The following is a 19,656-nucleotide window of genomic DNA, read 5'->3' as shown; positions in this document are numbered from 1 at the left end:
TCACATACACACATTTGGAATATTGATATTATAATATTAAATAGAGGAAATTATCACAAATAATAAAAATAGGTTAATATATGAAATCATAATATTGCTCATACTATTTAAACGTTTAGTAGAAATCAAATAGTCACAATATACTTGGATTCTTATAGATTAAGTAAATTGAAAATTAAGAAATAGAAGACATGAGAACCTTTGCAAATAAGTTTTAAATAATGAACATTTTGAAACATGTATACTTTAATTTTGACAAAAGATTAATGGTACTGGTGTTTTAACCTCAAGATTTAGCATATGATAACCAGGCGCTCTATATCTCGTTATGGGAGGCTATATCTGTAATCATTTCACTCTGGATATTTTTATGATAGGGTCTCATAGTTTCTCAGGCTCTCCCGAATTACAAACCCTATTTGCAGTTCCTACCATAGGTAGAAAATGGAAGCCACAAATCACCATGCCCAGCTCAAACTTTTTTTTTAATTCAAGTACAAATATTTACAAAAAAATGACCAGGAAATGAAGCCTTTCTTAATATAGTATGTGCTTCTTGAAAATACAGTAATTATTTGTTACCTGGAAAAATATGTTTAGAACTATAAGAAAATCAATTTATTTAAATTCACTAACCATATAAAAATTAAGAAAATAATTTTAAATATTCACATGTTAAATATTTTAAAAGCAACATATATGTGTCTGAATAATTTACATGTGTAAAAATTATGCAAAATTAAATTTACTAATCCTACAACTCTGAAAAAAGAATCCTAAAGAAACAAGAAAATAAGTAACTAACATCAAAATTTGAAATATAGAAAATAAAATGAAGTGTACTCTTTAGTTGACTTAAGTAACTGTAAACCCCTTTTATATCAATTTTAAAATAAAAATGCATGAACAATGAAAGCAAAAGTACATTTGATCAATAGCAACAGCAAAAGCATCAGTAATTGTTTGAGTGTACAAAAAAAATCGATGGAGGGGTTAACAAGGTTCCTTTCAAAAGAATGTACTCATTACCTTATTTATGTAACTGTAACCCCTCTGTACATTACCCTTACAATAAAATTATATTGAAATTAAAAATAATACAAATAATATAGAAATTAAGAATTCTTAGAAGCCATTAGTTAAAAACTTTATAAAAACCTGCCCCAAGTACCCAAGGAATATACTTTGATGATACCATTTAAATACTTAAACTTCACCAGAAAAGCAAAATGTTTAAAAACTGTTACAAATAAAGTAATAAATCAGAATATATTACTATAATAATCATTGGATGGATTTTTAGTGGCAGTCAAATATGTAAGAAATGAGGCAATATGCCATTCATTTGCACTTAATAAGTGAGAAAGAATTTTCGAGGTCTTTTAAAATATATCATAAGTTTAATGAAGAAACTATTCTGTCACATAATATGATAATCAGATAAAGATGATATTAGAGAAAAGAACAGATTGTACTAAGTTTTGGGATGTTAATGTATGCACTTCTTTTGGTTTTGGAAAATTGTGGGGATTTCAACTTGGGGTATTGTTCTTGCTAGGCTGGCATATCAGTGGTTAATTTTAGTATAGGGGTTCCCTTTCCACAAGAACATGCACCTGATCTGTCCTTTTATTCTTCCCATCATCAATGGGATCAGAGTTGCACACCTACTTGTCTACCTTCCTGGATCCTGCAGTCCTTCCAATCTTAGTCTCTAGATAGTGCAGGATGGTGGAAATGATCCAATGCACCCAGCTATAAATTGAGAAGGAACTCCCCTAAAATTTGTCCTGGTTTCTGTTCTCAAGCCTCCTAGTAGTTAAGAGTACAGACTGGAGCCCCTGGTGCCAAGCAGTAACAGTATTTTTAAAACAATTAGAAATAAATATGACAGGCTTGTGATAACCTCAGGAAAAGAATAAAAGAGCAGTGAAGCATAGAGGACAGACAGAATATTAACTAGCTACTCAGAGGGTGAATCAGCTTAGCTAGCTACTCGGGAGGCCGAGATCTGAAGAACACTGTTCAAAGCCAGTCCAATCATGAAAAAACATGTGATTATCTCCAAAAAACCAAAATTGCAGCAGTGGCTCGAGTGGTAGACCACTACCTTGGGCACAGATGCTTAGAGCAGGAATGATGAATGCATGCATGAGCACATGAACATGCACGTGTGTGTACAGGCACGTGTGTGCACACACACACAAATGAGTATTTCAATGCAGAGTTCTTTATTTTTTTAACCTTGCTGCACTTTATTTCCCTGTATTAGTTCACAAATTAACAAAATCAGCTAAGCACCTATTTACATACAACTCCTCATGTTTCTCTAAAGTCTACTCTCTTTTTGGCAGCCTGCTCTTATTTGACCCAAAAGTAAATTATTCAGAAGATCAATTCATCTCCCTCAAATCTGTAATGTTAGATGATTGTTTAAATTCTTCCTAGCAATATAATTTTGTGAAATCCTGCATCAAGCAGCATATTTTTTTCATGAAATGGCAAGCCTCTCGAAAAAAAAAAAAAAAAACTATAGGTTTTACTCCTCCTGGCAAGCATCTGGAAATTTATTACCTTCATATAATCCATGATATGTCTGTGTATGACAAAGAGGGCTGTGAAAATAAAAAGAACCTTCTAAGCACTTAGAATTCATATAAAATTAATAGGTATGAAGGTTTTTTTTAATATTCTGAAAATACCATACAGAGGAGTTACAATTACATGGGCAAGATAATGAGTACATTTCTTATCAAGCATTGTTGCCTCCTCCTTTATTTCCCCTTCCTATCCCCTTCCATCTCACCTCTCCTGCCTCACCCCATTATACTCCACCTTGCGAAAGTTTTAAAGTTCGGTTTTCGACATAACATCTTCTACATCTCATTGTTACAATGGGTCCCGCCCCTCCACAAATTATACCAACATAAAATATAGTGAAAACAGGAGTTATATCGTGGGGGAGGAACATACAAAGCAACAAAAATTCATCTTATAAATATGTTAAAAACAATCGCATGAAAAAAAATATTTGAATACTTATCTTGGGGTACATTTCACCTAACATCAACGAATCTTACCTTTTCTGCTTGTGTCAGACATATACTATTTATTACCAATAAGGGAAAACATGGGGCCTATGAGTATTTAGGCCTGGCTTACTTCACTTAATATAATTTTTTCCAAGACTTTCATTTTCCTAACAATGGGGCAATGTCATTCTTTTTGGTGGAGAAAAAGAATTCCATTGTGTACATACACCACAATTTCTTGATCCATTCATCTACTGAGGGGCATCTGGGTTGGTTCCAAGATTAGCTATGGTAAATAATGTTACCATAAACATATTTGTGCTGGGAGCTTTAGTGTGGTCTTCTTTGTGATCATTTGGGTAAATGCCCAAAAGTGGAATTGCTGGGTCATAGGGGAAGTCTATGTGGAGTCTTTTGAGGAACCTCCATACCACTTTCCAAAGTGGTTGAACAAGTTTACACTCCCACCAACAATGCAGTACGGTTACCCTAACCACATCTAATCCTGCATCTGTTGTTATTAGAGTTCTTGATTTTTGCCATTCTAACTGGCGTGAGGTGGTATCTCAATGTTGTTTTGATTTGCATTTCTTTTATGGCTAGGGATTTTGAGCATTTCCTCATGTGTCTATTGGCCATCCTTCTTTCCTCTTCATAGAAGTTTCTCTTTAAGGGATGAAGGAATTCCTACTTAAATTTTGTGATAAATTATGTGCATGATGGATAGAGCCAATAATATACTGGGATAAATTGTGTCCAAATTTATAGGTAAAATTATTATTGTTTGAACTAGCCTCTTAAAGGATAAGGAATTTAATCTTAAGAGGTTTTGAATTGAGTAATACATTTTTGGATTAAGTATGTACACAATGGGGAATAAGGTCTTATAATCAGTGACAGGTATATATGAGGATGAGCAGAACAACAAATAATTCATGCAAAAAGAACAAAAGATGAAAAAGTAAAACAAATGAGAAAGAAAGAACAAAAAAGACCAAAAGGTCAGTAGAGATTGTTTTTAAAAAAAGTACACACACACACATATACACCTAAAATAAAAGTTATAAGATTAAGAAAAAAAGATTAATAAAAACAATTTTTATAATTAAAAAGTAAAAATTTAAAAAAGATACAAAAAAAGACTTCTTTGATTTTGTTTTTGGGGGATTGATGGGAAGATCCTGTATCTCCCTTGTGTCTGTAACCAGTCTCTTGAAGTCTCTGCTCAGGTTGTGGTGTTTGGTTTTCCTGTGGCTTGATTGGTTTTTGAAGTCAGTTGGTTTGAGCAGGCAGAAAAATTCTCTGCAGTGCCAAGGATTTTATGAACCACCTTCCAGGCTAGTTCAGTGGGAGGTAGATCTGCTTTGAGTATCATAAAAGAGGGAGATGGCTGTTTCCTCTAGTTTAGAGTTGCTGTGATAAGGCTGGGTTCTGGGTAAAGTTGAGGCCTTTCAGCAAACAGTAGCTTTTCCCTGAGAGGCTAGCTTTTGAGATATTCACAGAGCCCAGCCTCAGTGTTTATGTTTACTGATTTTCAATTGATTGTCAGGGTTGCCTTAGGCAGGGGCAGCCTCTGGCTCTGTTTACCCAGTGAAGAAAGCCACTCCTTCGGGGGTGTAGCTTTCTCTGCCTGCTTATGGTGACTTTCCCATGGGTGAAGTTGAGAATGGCAGGTCAGGGTAGGTACTTGTGACTCGCTAAATGACTCTTTTGTTTTCATCAAAGGACTGAGTTAGAGGTAACTGCTTAGCCAGGCTTTTGTCTGTATCAAAGATGGATATCTCCAGTGTTGGGGGGAGGGGTGGCCTTCTCTTCTCTGTTCCCTTTGAGAAGGAATGAGGATGGCACTTTTGTACTCACGCTGGAGTGTTGGTTCCTAGGTAGCCTCTGGTCTGCTATCTGCAAGATGAAGATATCTGCTACTTGTCAGTTCTTGCTGGTATTGAGTAAAATCTGCTCATATTTGTCCCAGACTCTCTGGGTTGTAGGCCTGGTTGCTATGGACACCACCACAGCTGCCACAGCTGCCCCAGCCGCCCCAGCCATGGCTGCTGGAAAATGCTCAGATCTGTCTCTTTACCTGGATTTTCCCTCTCTGGTCAAACTCTCTGTACTGTGATGGCACACTTGGTGTGGCTAGGACTGTTCACTGGAACACTAGAACTGCTTTCTACGCGAGAACTTGTTTAGCCACCAGGTTCTTCTCCACCATCTTCTCGAAATTCCTGAAGGTGTTTAAATATTACTGGAATTGTTTTGGAATAAATAATGTTCACCTTGACTATCTTGAGAAAAAATTGGTTTCTCAGCACTATAGGTAAGAACTTGAGTGAAGGAAACAAAAGGAAAAATGAAGAACAACTCAACACACACATTCAAAAGAAAAAAAACAACCCAAGAAAACAAGTTAACTCAGTACTCAAGAATCTGCAGGAAATGCAAATATTTTTTTTAAAAAGCTATGATAAGCTTATCAAAATTCTGACTACATGGGAGTCTACTGTTGTGAGGATAGTGGTTAAAGCTCAGACTGGACAGAAAGATCTGTACACAATGCCAGGCACCTGTTATTCTAAATTCCAGGAAGAATAACATGAAGTAGATTGAGCCCACGATCATACACAAGTTGGAAGCGAGATTCTATCTGATAGTTAATCAGGATAATTTAGGACTGGGGGCATGCCAAAGTGTTAAGAAGATCCATTTAGGAGACACAAGACACTCAATTTCAATTCTAATATTATGGGTATTAAAGAAAAAAACTATGATTTTAAATAATGGGAATAATTGTAAGATTTGAATATTTGAGTGGAGAAAAATGCATGAGAGAGATAGAGTTTACCCATGTTGCAATGCTTTGTACTTAAGTGATAATATTATGTGGTACACCAGACATAACAGAGTTACCTTGCAAATGAGCATGGATGTGCATTTGGGTGAAGGAAATACTCTACTTACACAGGTGTAAATTAAATACTTTTTTGGGGGAGATTTTAGTTCTTGATCTAAGAGCCTGGGTGATATCTCTGAGTCTTTTCTCTCAAGGCTATCACTCTACTACTTTGAGCCACAGTTCCAATTCTGATTTTCTGTTGGTTGTTTGGAGATAAGAGGCTCATGGACTTTCCTGCCCAGGATGGCTTCAAACCATGATCGTCAGATCTCAGCCTCCTGAATAACCAGGATTCCAGGCCTGAGCCATCCATTTTTTTTAAATAATTTAGTAAATTGTACAGTTACAGATGTTATAATTTATCATTATAACCTTTATAATATATGTGTGTATATTTATATCAATGCATACATATAGAAATATTTTAACATATTTTTATATCTACAGTAGATTTATGAAATCATCCTTCATTATAAAATAACATGGAAACAAGTTTAATGAGGAGCAAAGCAAAGGGAATTGTCATGTTTCTTGTTGTTGCATGAAATATGAATTGTGAGAATCAGTTTGAGAAAACCATTTAACAAAATGGATAATGACTATTAATTCCTATCCCTTTATTTGCCCATATTGTGCATCCTCACACATGAGTGTCAAAGTAAAACCACACATTTTTGCCTTTGTATTTAAATCATATGTTATAATTTAGCGGTTATGTGAAGTAATCCAATAAAGATTAAAATAATAGTGAGACTATGAGTTAGAGCTGAAAATTATTTTAAATATGATAATAGCTAATTAAATTCCATATCTCTTACTTTTATTCTATTGTCATATCCCTTATTCCCACATTAGGAAAGTACATAGAAGATTCTCACTAAATTATGTGTAAAATTATGAAAAAATGTGTTAAAAGAATATGGGCACATTGAGGCTAGTAAAGTGGCTCAGTGGTAGAGCTTTTGCCATGCATGCATGAGGCCCTGGGTTTGATTCATCAGCACCACATAAGCAAAAAGAAGAAAGCTGGAAGTGGTGCTGTGGCTCCAGTGGTAGATCACTAGCCTTGAGCAGAAAAGCTGAGGGACAGCACCAGAGGGGCCCAGAGTTCAGGACCCTCGACCGGACAGAAAAAACAACAACAACAACAACAACAAAGAATATGGGCTCAGTGTGGTTTTAGCTGATTGAGACCTGTAGGAGGTACTGTGTTTTTGAGGACTTGATAAACGTTGTGATGGAGATGAAGAAAGGGATATGCTTATTCTGGAAAATTGGCTAGAGGATTGCTCACATAAAAATAGTTATGAATTCTTCCAAAACGTTACAGTAAAATCGCTCTCACATTCATGTTCACTACTGCACTATTCACCGTAGAGGACTTATGGAAACAGCCCAGACGACCTTTAGTAGAGGGATGGTTCGACAAAGTGTTGCACAAATATACAATTAGGTTGCACTCATCCATTATAAAGACTGTTACAGCATTTGCAAAGAAATGGATAGATGTAAAATTATGTTAAGTAAACGAAGTCAGAGCCAGACACACCAAGGATGTGTATTTGGAAGCCAGAATTTTATGCAAGTTAAACAGCAGTATTAATCAAAGCATGCTATTTGCAGTGGAGTATTTATTTATTTATTTATTTATTTTTGGGTTCGGTCATGGGGCCTGAACTCTGGGCCTGGGTGCTGTCCCTCAGCTCTTCAACTCAAGGCTAGCGCTCTACCTCTTGAGCCACAGCTCCACTTCTGGCTTTTTTCTTTTTGCTTATGTGGTGCTGAGGAATTGAACCCAGGGCCTCAGGCATGCAAGGCAAGCACTCTACCACTGAACCACCTTCCCAGCACTGCAGAGGAGTATTTAACAGTTGTAATTTCTTATAAAATTTAACTTTTAATCCAACAGAATGAGTACCAGGAGACTAGCACTTGGAAAAGGTGAGGGGAAGTCAAAGGGAAGGATTAAATAGACTTCTGGAAGTAGAGAGTGAAGCCATAATATTCAATGCAGATAGTATGAAACTAGAAAAAATGAAAGTGGGGTGAGGTTTGGAAGGATGTGAGAAAGTTATGTAAAGATCCATTGTAATTATAAACCGATTCGTTGAATGGAAAACCCTTTGTAAAACTATTTTATAAAAATATAATTAAAAACGATGGGGCTGGGAAGGTGGCTCAGTGGTAGATCGCATGCCTTGCATGCCAGAGGCCCTGGGTTCGATTCCTCAATACCACATAAGCAAAAAGAAAAAAAAGCCAGAAGTGGCGCTGTGGCTCAAGTGGTAGAGCGTTAGCCTTGTGCTGAAGAGCTGAGGGACAGCGCCCAGGCCCAGAGTTCAGGCCCCATGACCGGACCCAAAAAAACAAAAAAAACAAAAAAACGATGGAGACATCTGATCTTAAACAATGAGTCAATATGATAATTTCCTGCTCAGAAATTTTCTTTGCAGGTATTTTCCTCATAATGACATAAAAGTGAACCACGCAATTAATATGAATATATCACTTTGCATATCCTAAATAGACACAATATAAAAATCGCAGTAAAAATATTAGAATATATCACATGATAAAATAACAGGTAGAAAGTATCAAACTCTGATTGTTTTTCCAAGTACTTTACATTTGGTATCTAATTTAATCCTCACAATAATCCCATAAAGTGGAACTACTTCTATTTTTAATTCTAAGATGATGATATTAAGTCTTCAGAGTTGCAATTACTAGTACAACATTGCACACATGGTAACTGTTAGCCTGCGGTCCATTCCCACCATATCAAATAACCTCATTCTATTTTGTAACTAAATACCAGCACTCAGTCTACTAATTCTAGGAAAATATCCCAAAATTATTGTGCACACTCTAATAATATTTCACTTTATCTTTCTTAGAAAATAGGTAACTAAGCCGGATACTGGTGGCTCATGCCTACAAAGCCAGCTACTCAAGAGGCTGAGATCTGAGGATTGTGGTTCAAAGCCAGCTTTGGCAGGACAGACTGTGAGATTCTTATCTTTAATAAACCACTAGTAAACTGGGAGTGGCACTGTGGTCCAAGTGGTAGAGTGTTTGCTTTGAGTGGAAGAGCGCAGGGACAGTACCCAAGCCCAGAGTTCAAGCCCCATGACCAACAACAACAAAAAAAAAGAAAAGAAGTAACTGTAATATGAAAACTCCAAGTTCATAATCACGTATATCTCCCTGGTGAAAGGAATTGCTAAACTATAATATTCTTGATTTCTAGCTCAAAATAGTAGAAATCATATTTTATCCCTTCACTCAACACTGCACTGCCTGGTGACCCCATCTCTAGTTATTACAGTCTTACTAAAAGAATGACCTGCCCAATTCCTGACGGAAACAGACTGCAGGTCTTTTGGAGCAATCAGTTCCACATTGTAGTTCACCTAAATTATTTACCATTAGAAGTATTTTGATTGGTTTTTATACCCAACATTTTGAGAGAAATGTACTACTTTAAAATGTTATTAAAGAAAGACTGATATAAAAATCACTTTGACCCCAGATAAATATTTTACCTTTCATATACCCAAAAATGCAGTCTGACCTATCATTAATGTTAGGAACGAGAGGTTAAAAATCATAGACACCAAGACCTAAGTATGAATTAAAGACTCTCCAACTTGTGAATACAATTGGTTTAAAAAGACATCAATACTACTGCATTTTTAAATTCCCTATGAAAATGATAATGATTCCCTATGATAATGATAATGATAATGATAAACTATTAACACTTAAAAATAACTCATTTTCTTGGGAGTAGGACACAAAAACAAGGTTAATCCTAATCGTTTTAAAAGACCTTTATTTATACAAAAACTCACTCATAACTATAAAGATTATAAAACTAACTGAAGTACAGAGACACAAAGGAAATAATTTAACTGCATCATGTACATTCAATGGACTATTAATAGAAAACAAAGTTATACTAATAATTAGCTTACCCAAGTCACTTACATTCTTTTATTCTATTCCATTTACTTTCATAAAAACTGGGTTTTCATAAAATGATGCATAAAAAAAGACTATATACCCACTTACATTTTCAGATCTTAACAATATTTATTTCAGAAATTTTGGCTCTATAGTCAATGAAATGAAATAATACTAAAATATTCAAAGGATTTTCAGAAATTGCAAGACTTGCTCTGGAATGTTATGTATATTGGAAAAGATATTCAAAAAGCCTTTTTTGTTAAAGTTGCCATAGTTACTCCCACAAAAGAGCCATTAGTAAAGATCCCTGTGCATGTACAAAATACCTTCAAATGCATCCACAATATGGACATGACCCATGCTTTTTGTTTATTCGTTTTTGAAAGGAATATCTAACAAGCATATCCACAATACTTATTTTCAGACAATAAGATGAGATATTCAAACGTAGTATGGGTTTGATTATCTCTTAGTGAGAATAGATATGATCTTGCAAAGAAAGTTATTTTCAACAGAAATCCAGAAAGAGTTTATCCAACTTGTGTTTCACAGGAATAACCAGAGAGTAATACCTGTTTGGTCAAGTCGGTCCAAATCACTCTATGAGTGTATCTTAAAAGTATAACCAATTTAAGAAGTCACATACGTATTTTGTACTGATAATCAACTTACAGCAAAATAACTTACTACCTAGTTATGTCTGTATCTTCTTACCCAACATACAATAAGAGCTGAAAGCGTTCTCTTTATCTAACTTAATGTTATAAATGCTTTGATTATGATGATGTTATTATTAGACAAATAATATATACAGAAGGGTGGTTCCACTGAAAAGACATGACAGAACACTGATATATAAAAACATTGCAACACAGTTAGCTCTTTTCAGCTTCACCCTGTCCACATTGGCAAGCAACATTGCAATAGCACATGCACACATATACACATACACACATGTTCGCACATGTACACACACATATACATGCATGCTAAATTCAGGATTTATTGTACAAAAAAGTTCAAATAAAATTTTAGTGATTAGGACAAATGATAATATGCCTTATTACAAAATAATACATAAACCATCACCACGCATGTTACATTTTACCTGCTTCTCCACATGTGATCACTTAATTTATTTTTAATTAATTAATTACCTTATTAAGTAATTTATTTGTTTGGTGTTAATACTAGGGCTTGAACTCAGGGCCTGGCTTTGTCCCAGAATTTATTTTTTGTTTCAGTTTTCTCAAGACTAGCATTTTACTGCTTGTACCACAGCTCCATTTTTAGCTTTTGCTGGTTACTTTCAAATCAGATTCTAATGGACTTTTTTTTCTTGGTCTGCTTTCAAACCACAATCCTCAGATTTCATCTTTCTGTTTAACTACTATTAAAGACATAAGCCATCAGTGTGGCTCCTATTTTTTCCTCAATAGTTATCTAATGCACATACTTAGATAGTAATTTAAAAATGAGAGTATAGAAGCAAGATGTACAGTGGTGATATTGTCCTGTCAGAAATTCAAGTTAGTAATGTAAATTTATTCTTCAGACCATACCAAACAATACCATGATATAGTGTAAGAGAACTCACTATTGAACATATTAGCTTTAAGAGCTTTCTGATAGATCCATTATTTATTGGTACCCAACATTAGAAAATTGTATGAGGCATTGGTAAAATAGAAGTCCTTTGCATGACTACATACATTCCTTGTTTTTTTTTTTTTAAAGACACTTGCTTTCATCTAAAAAGGAGGCCTATCTATTGTCTTAATGTGATTTTGATGATTGAACGTGCTTAGTGAGAAGGTCAAAATGTATTAGTAGTCCTTAACTATCAATTCTCATTTATCTTCTTGTAGAATATAATGATTAAATCAATAGTTCAGAATCATGCTTCCATTGCAAGTGGATCACCAGTAAGAAATCCTCAATACCAATTCCCACAAAGTTTTGTCACAGATACAATCTCCCTGCCTTCTCTGCTGCTTGACTACCTTCCTATTCCTTCATTGTACAGGAAAAGTGTGATTCAACTGATTTCAGTCAGATCTGTTACTAGAATTATCAAGGATTTAGTTTATTGTCTGTAATTTGGTCAAAGTTATGTCTCTTTATGTAGGCTACTAAAAATGTATTTACTAATTTCAAGTAAATACATAAATTCTATTTCCATCTTTTTTAAAAAATAAAATTTTGTTTGCTCTATAAATTGATCAGAGGCATGGATTTTGTGGCTAGATAGGTCATTGCACATCTGTCTCTCTCTTTTTCCCTTTCTTGGTTCTCATAAATAATATGATTGCTCCATAATTATCCTAATTTATTTTGCTTTTATATTTTTGGTTGCATCATTTCACTTTTTGCTCTGCCATTTAACAAATCATTTATATAGAAGGCATTATTTCCTGTTTTCTCATTCCTAGAATAAGCTGCACATGAAGACATCACTGGTCTTCATTTTCAGTGTGTACATTTGAATACGGAGGAACATCTTTCCTCTGTTCTCTAACAATTCCTTATTCTCCGGTTAGAATAATTTCGAATAGTAAAATTGGAAAAAGAGAAAATAAATCATGGTGAATAAACAGATGCAGAAAATTCACCGGATATTTCTGACCAGTTCAACCAATGTGAACTAATAGGGAAATACATGGATACCTCATTCCCACTGGCTCTCAAAGTCTCTGGTTAGGCAATTCTTAGGAATATGAGGAACAAGATGAAAAAGTAAGGAATGGTATCAATTAAAGAAAAAAAAATGGAGAAAGATCCAAGCAAATTTCTTCATTGGGCTGCCAAAAATATTCGGCTTATTACAGTGCGGAGACTTCTTTCCAAATGGCCACTCATGTGAATAGTAGGGATGACGATGAGTATACCCCTCTTCATTGAGAAGCCTAAAGTGGACACTTAGACATTGTCAATGAGTTGGTGTCTCAAGCGGCACATACAATAATTGTAGATGACTGGACACCCCTGCACAGTGCATATACGTGGAATAATACGAGTGGCTTCTTTCTTACTTCATCATGATACAGATACCAATGCCCAAACTAAAGGCCTCTTGACCCCCTTGTATCTTGCTGCTGAGAATTGAGATAGCAAAGATACGCTGGATCTCCTTCTGTTGAACCATTATATAAAACCAGGCCTGAAGAACAACATAGAAGAAACTGCATTTGATATTGCCAAAAGGATAAGTATGTGTCATTCCCTCTATGAAGTTGTGGAGGGCTGTACAAATTGTTCAACTAAGTCCTAATGTTCGGGTTAAGTTTCTTAAATTTCAAAAATGCAAGTCCATCTTTTGTGTCCCTACAAAATATTTTCACAAACAAATAAGAGCAATATCTTTTTTTTTTTTTTGGTCTGTCATGGGGCTTGAACTCTGGGCCTGGGAGCTATCCCTCTCTTCTTCAGCTCAAGGTGAGCACTCTACCACTTGAGCCACAGCTCCACTTCCAGTTTTCTAGTGGTTTATTGGAGAAAAGAGTACCACAGACTTCCCTTTCCAGGCTGGCTTTGAACAATGATTCTCAGATCTCAGCCTCCTATGTAGCTAGGATTATAGGCATGAGCCACCAGTGCCCGGCAACACCAATATTTTACTGTAAAAATTCATGGATTCCGCGGAATTCTTCCAAATGAATTGCCTGCATTGGATGTCAAAATGTATTCAATAGTTTTTGTATACATGTATAATGATTTCTTCAGAGTTTGTGATTTTTTAATCAGAAATAATTTTAACTTACCTGTTGAAATGATTAGTACAGAAAGTAAAATATTTCTGGTGCTTGTCTGAAAAAGTATATTTTAAAATATTCTATATTCTATGTTTGCATAATGTTCATAATTTATTTTATTTTCTCCTAGATATACTTTGAATTCTACATTACTTTATAATATATAGGTTAATTAATGTTTCCTTTCCGATTGCATTCCATATAGAAACAGTTTGATTCCTTATTTTTTCTAGGTCTTTATTTTTCTTTGGGATAAAATGACAATGTTGTCTAATTTGAAGTTTTGTAAATTTTATGCTATGTAAACGCCTTTCTGAGATGAAGATTTAATACACTGATGTCAAACTAAATTTAATTATATGAATTACGTGTATTGTTACACTTGTAATTTTGTAATCAACCTTTTAATAACTGTTTTTCATTTCTTGCATCTGAAGAATGAAAAATATGGAATACTTCTCAAATTTTCATATTATCCTTTTGCAAGTGCCATGTTAATCTCTGTATTGTAATTTGAGTATACGTGCTGCTGATGCATGTAGTATCCTCTAAATTTAAGTTGTTAATGATGCAATCTTTATACAGGCTTATATCTATGGGTGCCTACTTGTAACAAGGAAACCTTATTGTTCCTAACAATGCTATCGATCTTATTTCCCTAAAATTCTGTGAATATTGAAAAAATTGTATTAATCAGTCGATTGCTCACATTTGCAAATTTTTTTGTCAATGACTATCAAGTCTTTTTATTTGGAATTTCATCGTACTCTCAATTATTTATAGATAGGTCTAAAGGTGATGGCTTTTTCAAGTACTTATTTATCCAACTGAATTAGCTTTGTGGACCTAATGAATTCAAAGTAAGCATTGCTTAAGAGCTACTTCTAAACTTCTCCAGCTGACATTTTCCCAAATGAGGTGTTACTGGCACAAATGTCTACCTGAGCCTTTACCCTTCTTCCATGTGGGAACAGACCAACCAGAATATCTTACCCTGAAAACGTAAATTGTCTTACTTGAACAAAACTAATCTTGGTTACAAGGGATGATAGAGAGATGAACAGTTCAAACAGAACTGTTCAGACTAGAAGGTATTTTATCAAAATATAATTTTTATTATACCTTCCATTTCAACAGTAACTAAAGCCAAGAAGGTGAAAAAATTGTTCATATGCATGATTACTTAATGTCCTGGATTGTCTACCATCCAACCAGGCAGGAACTTACACTACTGCCTTTTTATCACCAAATATTTTCATAGTTGCAGGAGAAGTCCATATGTTTCTCCTCATTATTAGGCATTAAATTGATAATGTTTTAATCACAGTGTTTCCCCTTGCCTACATGCTGTAAATCTACAAATGGTAAAGCTTTAGGTCTAACTCTATCAAACACTGAGGCAGAGATAATGGAATAATACTTAAAACAGAGTTGCCTTTGATACAGTAACTACAACAGAACAATGCAAAACGTGTGCCTTTTAATTATATTAAATATAGTTATATATTTTATATTTATATGTGCTGATTTTATATTTCACACAATGAAACTTACTAGAATTAGTTGATAATTTGACAAATAAATTGATATTTATTCCAATAAATAGGATTGGAATATAAACAATTAGGTTTAAAATATATATTAGAATATAAAAAGTATCAATGCAATGTCTTTAGTATAAACTTGTAATACATTCTAACTGTTCTGGGTCTTCTGAATTCACATGGTAAAAAAAATGTTTTCCTCTAATCTATAATGAATTTTACTCTGCTGCTCTGTTTATTGTTTTAACTCGCTAGTCCCAAACTTTTTCTCCATATTTCTGAAGCATTCCTACTGATTATGCCCAAATTTTGCTAAGATGCCTAAAGCATATTATTCTTCTGCAGGACCCATGGGTCATAGGATCCCAGGTCCCAGGTACCTGCATCATCAGATAACAAGGGCAAGACTTCTTACCAAGGCCCACGCAACATGTCAACACAAAGTAATTGAAGACCCATCTCAATTTGTCATTTCCTATATTTCAGGGCCCCAATTCCTTGAGATGCAGGAATTAGCAGTAAGCAATTGTGAAATGCAAGGGAACTTAGCAATTTTTTATCAGAGAAAGCTATTATTTCTATGACCATTAATCCCAAGATTTATGCCATAAAGTCATCATAGCCTAACAGTTTCCAACTTGTAAGGGGCACTTTAAAATTACTTAATTCACATCATGAATACCTTATCTCTATTTTGACAAAATACAACACCTCTGCTAATGTGACGCCCTCCTTGTTCTGAAAAGAACACCACAATAAACTGAGCTGCATTATTTTTCCACCACTGGTATTCTTGGGATCACAACACGTGCAAATATTATTTATATTTATACTTTTTTAGCTATCATAGATATTCAGGATGCTAAGATAGGAAAATTATGGTTCAAAGCCCACCCAGACAGGAAGGTTTCTTAGAATCTTATCTCCAAAAAATTTCTCCACAAAAGCCAGACTCAAATGGCACTGAGGTTGAAGTGGTAGGGCACGAGCCTTGAACATAAACAGGCTCAGAGACTCTGTCCAGGCCAAGAGTTCAAGCTCTAGGACGAACCAATAAAACAAAATCTAAATTGAAAACAAACCCCAAACCTAGCATTTTTCTCCATGTATACAGAGGCACGTAAATAAGGTAATGGCTTCCTGTGTTACATATAGGTAGAAGAAAGAAGATGTCACACAATTACTCTCTTCATACCATATTAAACCAAACCCTTAAAAATTGTTTTTTCTAAATATATAAATTAATGTCATCCATTTGTTGGCAACTCTGTGTAGATTATTCCCATTAATATGGTGTACATGACCTGTGGGAATTATCTAGTAACTATGTTCTAATTATAACACTCTTGAAAGAATATCTAGGCAAATAGAATGCCAGAATCATTTGTGAATTTTTCAATTAATCCCTCTCCTTAAAAAGAATTTTGTAGTATCCTATGGAATATGAAATTACAAATAAAACCAAAAAATATATTTTAAACCTAAATTCTAATTTAACAAGGTCTACAAAGTCCTACATTAGACGAACTTTGTTATTTCTCCAGACTTAAGCTTTTGTAATCCTTCAACATTTATTTGGAATCCAACAGAATGATGCTTATTTACTTTTGCAAATTTTTGGATCGGAATCATGAGCTATTTTGCATCTAGGAATGTTCTGTAATGATGAGAGCATTTAAAACGCAAGTGAGGATATATATGAGTTGCATTCATTCTGAAACTTGACTTCTCAAAACATAATGACAAAATTAGCCCAAACTCTGAATTGTGTATTCTTTCTTGTTGTTTGGTTTGTTTTACTGAGACAAAATTATTCTACCTGGTCCAGGGAAGGTATCGTTATGTAATTCCACTATCTAATCTCCTGTCTGAGTGCTAGAATTCCAGGCTTGTATCACATTGCCCTGCCATAGTTTGTTTATTTAATATAGAAACAGACTAGCAATTTTGAACTTCTCCTATGATGTTATCCACTAGACTGATTGCTCAGACTGTTTATGTACTATTTTCAAAGATGTTTTCACATTTGACACAGGATATGAACATTTTCAGATGCACCTGCAAGGTTCCCTGATTCATTCCACCAAGGATCCTATCCCGTTAATAATGATTACTTGACTCTCTTACATCTCTGGTCCCTACCTATGTAATATTCTCAACTTTGGGGGAAAGTTCACTTGAGGACTTTCTAATATTAAAAATTATCACTTGATTCTAGTCGTACTCAGGAGGTATTTTCTATTGTTTTCTAACTTTTCTACATATACTGAGAGTTGTTTCATTTGTGTATTTTTGTGTGCACCTATAAGTGCCTCTGTGTGTATATGTATGTTTGTATGTATGTATGCAAAAACCTAAAGCTGTTATTCAGCAATCCTGCTCGTGACTGGTATTCCAGCTTTTGGCTGGTTAATTATATGTAGTGTCTCAAAGCCTATACTGTCCAAGCTGGATGTAAATTGAACTTCCCAGACTCCTTTACATTCTTAGGTTTTATTTTTCCAGGAGTATCAACTTTCAAACTTCAAACACTTTTGTGAGTGTAAAGTCTAACCTGTAGCCCAGATTTTTGACTCAAGAATTCATATAAAGGTAGATGAACATATACATTACATATCCTGAGTGTTCACTGTTAGAAATGTGATCATAAACCAAGTTGTTGTGAGATCTGAGGATTGGGGTTTAAAGCCAGCATGGGTAGGAAAGTCCTGGTGACTCTTTTCTCCAATAATTACCAGAAAACTGGAAGTGGCACTGTGGCTCAAGTGGAAGAGCACTAGCCTTGAGCTGTGTTTCAGAGGGACAGCGCCCTGTCCCATATTTCAGGTGCCACGAACAATAACAACAACAACAACAACAACAACAAGAGCAACAAAAGAATATAAGAAAAGGAATGAAAAAGATGTGTGATCTTAGCCACCAGGTTCATTCCTATTATAATTCCTGTTCTCTCAAGATGGACTCTTTTTTTCCAGTTAAGTCTATTCTCCCATATCTGACTTGCATTGGAAACAGAATCATTCTTCCATTCTCCTTTTTGCACATTTACATGATTAGCAAGCATGATGTAGAAAGGGAGTGGCCTCATGCTTCATGTTCCACTTAGGAGTAATGCTTTCTCTATTTCACTCCCATAAATCTACATACTGGACTTGGTTTTATTGTTTCAATGTTTTCTTATTTGTAGTGTCTTCTATATTGTATTGAACACTTATACATAAAAAAAGAACTTCTTTTTCTCCTATAATTGCTTTTGTTTCTCTTACTGTTAACTCATGTACACTTGGGAAATTAATGCACAGCACATAGACTCAAAATAAAAGATCTGAGAACCTTCTTCCCATTTAAAATTCACCTTAATTTACAGAGCACATAAGAAGTTTGAACAAAATGTTCTCATGGATAATGTATTTATAAGCAACTTAAATTTCATTTCTCTTTACTAAGTTGTCTCTGAAACACGTGTTACCTCATGTCCAAAAGTGTCTTTGTGCTATTTCAATGAAGCCAGAAAACATTCATTTTTTTTCTGGAGCAGCACCATAAATTGTTACTGGAAGTAAATGTTAATGGATGTGGAAACTGATCCCAGGAGAGCAATTGAACATAGAGAAATGACAAAGTTGAAGTTAACTATTGCTTTCTTTTTTGCTGTATAAGAAAAGAATCCTAGGCTGGAAGGAAACTCTGTCCCTGACTTTTTTGAGTGTGTCCTTTACTCATATAAACCTCCTCTGTAAACTTCTGTCTGAGAGTATTACAAAAGGAAACAATATACCATTTGAAGGCCAGCATAGAACAAAAGGAAGTAACTTTGTTTTAAAAGTGTTCTACTGCAAAGAAGCAAAGATATGGACATTTTAAGTGTCTTATGGATGGATGTTTCACTCCTGAGATGATTCTCTTGTTGCAGGAATCAGTTATCAATTCCTTTAGTCTGGTCCTGAGTTTTCCATAGCAATAAGGATTTCAAAATAGCAGGATCCAGTGAGTATGATCAGCAAAAGCAGCCTCATCTCAGACAACCATTATTTTAAGGAGAGTCCCAAAGAAATACCCAGGGTTTGTTTTGTTTGCTTGTTTGTTTAGTTTGTGCTGGTTCTGGGGCTTGAACTTAGAGACTTGCCCCTGTCCCTGAAGAGTTGTCTTTCTTTCCCACCTGGCCCAACGCTAGTACTCCACTACTTGAGCCAAAAGTCCACTTCTGTCTTTTTTGGTGTTTAATTACAGATAAGAGTTTGACAGACTCTCTTGCCTGGGTTGGCTTTGAACTAACACAGTAAGAAAACTAAGTGATATCAATTGTATGTACTTCTCTTTTGAACCAAAAAATATTAGATGAAGTTTATTATAAAGCTAATATTGACAATTTTTAAAGAAAAGAATATGTTTAGCAAAAAACCATAACAAATAACTCAGCAAAAGTAGGTGCACCACTAAATCATTTGGGACGATTACTATTGACT

The 19,656-nt window shown here is 34.7% G+C and overlaps 1 pseudogene; it reads right to left on the bottom strand.

The window, feature by feature from the left end:
* Positions 1 to 14,087: 14,087 nt before the first annotated feature.
* Positions 14,088 to 14,184, bottom strand: LOC122095042 (annotated as a pseudogene).
* Between the last annotated feature and the right edge of the window lie 5,472 nt (positions 14,185 to 19,656).

Source organism: Dipodomys spectabilis, unplaced genomic scaffold (assembly GCF_019054845.1).
Source record: "Dipodomys spectabilis isolate Male_0828 unplaced genomic scaffold, ASM1905484v1 ptg000332l, whole genome shotgun sequence".
NCBI lineage: Eukaryota > Metazoa > Chordata > Mammalia > Rodentia > Heteromyidae > Dipodomys > Dipodomys spectabilis.
This window is presented reverse-complemented; position numbering and strand designations above follow the sequence as displayed.